The sequence below is a fragment of the Equus quagga genome, unplaced genomic scaffold (genome assembly GCF_021613505.1).
Source record: "Equus quagga isolate Etosha38 unplaced genomic scaffold, UCLA_HA_Equagga_1.0 73787_RagTag, whole genome shotgun sequence".
Lineage (NCBI taxonomy): Eukaryota > Metazoa > Chordata > Mammalia > Perissodactyla > Equidae > Equus > Equus quagga.
This window is the reverse complement of record NW_025802900.1, coordinates 13,463-17,133: the sequence shown is the minus strand read 5'-3', so window position 1 is coordinate 17,133 and position 3,671 is coordinate 13,463.

Here is a 3,671-nt window from a genome sequence, read left to right as displayed (position 1 = left end):
AGAAAGTAGCAGGGTGGTGGCCAGAGGATCGAGTGAGGGAGGGTGGGTGCGAGTTAGTGTTTAATGGGTCCAGAGTTTCAGCTGGGTGATTCTGAAGTTCCGAAGGTGGAAGGTTGTGATGCTCTCACGACGATGGGAATGTAGTTAGTCCCTCAGAACTGCACACTTAAAAATGGTTAAGATAGTAAAATTTATGTTATGATTTTATCACAATTTAAAAATAATTAATTTAAGAAAGAGCTTATGTTTGAACACTGGACTGAACTGGAGAGCCACTTTCTTATCTCACGTTATGGAGTGAACTGTGTCCACCTCAAATTCTGTGTTTAAGTCCTAACTCCCAACATGACCGTATTTGGAGCTAGGCCTTTAAGGCAGTCATTAAGTTTAAATGAGGTCATAACGTAGGGTCATAATCTCATAGGATTGGTGTCCTTATAAGAAGAGGAAGAGACACCAGAGCTCTCTCTCTCCCTGCAGGTGCACAGAGGAAAGGCCATATGAGCACACAGAGGGAAGGTGGCCGTCCACAAGCCAAGAGAAGAGGGCTCAAAATGAAACCAATCCACCTGGAGCCTGGATCTGGGGCTTTTAGCGTATATAACTCTGAGAAAATAAACTTGTGTTGGTTAGACCGCCTAGTGTTTCATATTTTGTTACAGCATCCTGAGCTGACTAATTCATCTCATATGGGCACATTCCTTGTTAGGATTCTCTTACAGAGAATCTCTTTCCAAGATGAAATTAAAGGGAAGTGAATTCTCTCTTCATTTCTTAAAAATCACAATGTATATCTGGGGAATAAGAAATTGTGGAAAAGCAAGGTGAAATCCCCCAGGGGAATGAGTTCCAGCAATTCTCATGACACACGGTGTGGCCTAACTCCCTAGCTTGTTGTTTTATGTGCCCAGAGAATCTGAAGAACAAGGCCATCTGGATCTCTAGACTTGAGTGCTGCTTTCCTGGAATCCCCCGTTGGAGCCCAGCCATGTTGCAGGCTGACCCCAACCACCTGGAGGAGCCACCTGGGAGCACTGTGGTCCATAGCCCCAACTGAGCTCCAGCCAGGTGAATGTGCCATCTTGGATGTTCAGTCCAGTCGAGACTTGTGGTGGCACATCCTGCAAGCCATCTGATGGCAACTCTGTGAAAGGCTCCTAGCAAGACCTGCCCAACCAAACCCTTCCTAAGCTCCTGACCCACAAAACAATTACCCAAATAAAATGGTTGTTGTAAGTTGCCAAGTTTTGAGTTAATTTGTCAGGTAGCAAAAGATAACAGGAACAACCACCCAAAACAGATGTGCATTTGCCAGGGCCAAGGGAACTTACAGGGAACCACATGTGATATTGGAGGAAGCAAAAAACCTTTAAGTTACAGTGAATCACTGGAAGCAGCAGTGGGGTTGTGGGTCAGCTCGGAGGAAGGAGTGTCGAGGTCTAAGCAGGAGTGTCCTTTGGAGTCACATGGTTCAGGGCAAAAGGGAATGACAGCATACTGACATTATTGAGCACTATTATGTGTTGGGTCAGCTTGATGCCAAGCCTTTGTGTTCCCATCATATGCCTTTCAGTAGGGCACATTTTGGCTGCAGGCTGTGGTAGACAGCTTTCAAAAACACCCCCAATGATTCTCTGCTCCTGGCATTCACACTACTTTGTAGTCCCCTCCCAAATAAGTCAAGTTGACCTGTGAAGCCACTAGGACGTTGTGGGCATGATGGTGTGTGATTTCTGCTTCCTCCTATTTGTCTCAGTTCTAATTATCTTCTGCATCCTATACATATTACTCTACGTGAAGTGAGCGAGAGATGTTTCAGTTATCTATTGTGGCATAATAGACCACTCCAAAACAGTGAGTAATATTGATCCTTTATGCTGTTCATGGATCTGGGGTTGACTAGGCTCAGCTGGGCAGCTCTCTGTTTTTTTATTTATTTTACTGCCATAAAATTGGATTATAATATTACATAACTTTCAGATGTACATCGTAATATATTTCGAATTCTGTGTAGATTACATCATGTTCACCACCCAAAAACTAATTATAGTCCATCACCTCACGTGTGAGCCTAATCACCCCTTTTGCCCTCCCCCCTCCCCCTTTCCCTTTGGTAACCACCAATCCAATCTCTGTTGCTATGTGTTTGTCATTTTTATCTTCTACTTATGAATGAGATCATATGGTATTTGACTTTCTCCCTCTAACCTATTTCACTAAGCATAATACCCTCATGGGCAGCTGTTTCTTGAAGTCTGTCATGTGGTTGCAGACAGGCTGGACCAGAGGTCATCGCAAAATTTCTCTCCATATGTCTGGGTTGGAAAGAGTCAAGCAACTGGGGGCTGGAATGCCTGCCTCTCCTCAGATATTTCTTATCTTTTTATATAGATTCACAGATGATGAGAGAGAGAGAGAGATGATAGATGTAGATAGGTGATAGATAAATAGGTAGAGGTAGACAGCTTATTGAGAGATATAGACAGATATATAGATAGATGATCGATAGAATGATCGATACATACCTGCAGACTTACTTACACTGTTAAACTTTCCAGGAGTTATTGCATCTTCCAACAGGATTCCATGGAGAGAACAATTCCTGGCCAAAAGAAGTGAATATGGAAGTTTGGACACCGAACTGAGGGTCTTCCACCCCATGGATAATTACCTACTCTGCAGAAGGTCTCAGCCAGTGTGTCACAGGAGAAGAGAATCTCTGAATTGACCAAGGTTGATTTGATATTTCCCTTGTCCAGACTGTGTATCTTTGAGTGTTGTAGGGATAAACCTGTCTCATTCTGGCTTGTTATCTATTTTGGAGACGGCACAGCCTGAATATCACCAGAGGGACTTGTCAGAATTCTGGGACCAGAAAAGCAATGCTATGGGAGGGCAGGTGAGGGCCCACATGAAGACAGTGGGAGCATTTCTCTAGAGTCACTGCAGTGCATGCCCCCAAGTTTGGTCAGGCTTACTTGTGATGACAAAGTCACTGCTAGAATGGGGATGTTTATATTGTTCTTAGGGAAATTATTCAACGGCATCAGCTGTGACACCAATGATTTCATACGTAGAACTCTGTGAAGGATGTATACAATTTTATTTCCTAAAATGGAAGATGAAGCTGGAGTTGGTCATGCTGTAGGCCAAACTTCAAAACCAATATTGGCTCCTGAGGACTGAGGATAATATGTCTTTGAAAATAACAGCTGACATTTATTAAGCTGTCACTGCATGCTTCGTGGTCTGTGCCCTAAACATGTTGCACACAACATCTGATTTCCTCATCACTTGAGACAGGTGCTATGTTATCCCCTTATTTTGCAGATGGGGACTCTGAGGCTCTAAGTACAAAGGTGCTAAGGTATTAGGTAACTTGTTTATGGTTGCACTGATAGGAAAGGTACCAGATCCCTTTCACTAGGCTGTGCATCCATTGTCTAGTTGCTGGGAGTTTTGGCTATTACTAGCTCACAGTTGCCCCTTTCTCAGGAGAACCATCCATGACCAAACTAAAGCCCTTTCACCTGGCAGTTGTGCCTCCTGGAGGGTGGGAGACCAGTCTATGACTGACTGATGGGGTACAAATGATGGCCCCTGCCAAAAAATGAGATCTGCTCTGTAATGCAATTCTGGCTCCAGAGCTCCACATGGGATCAGGTTCCACT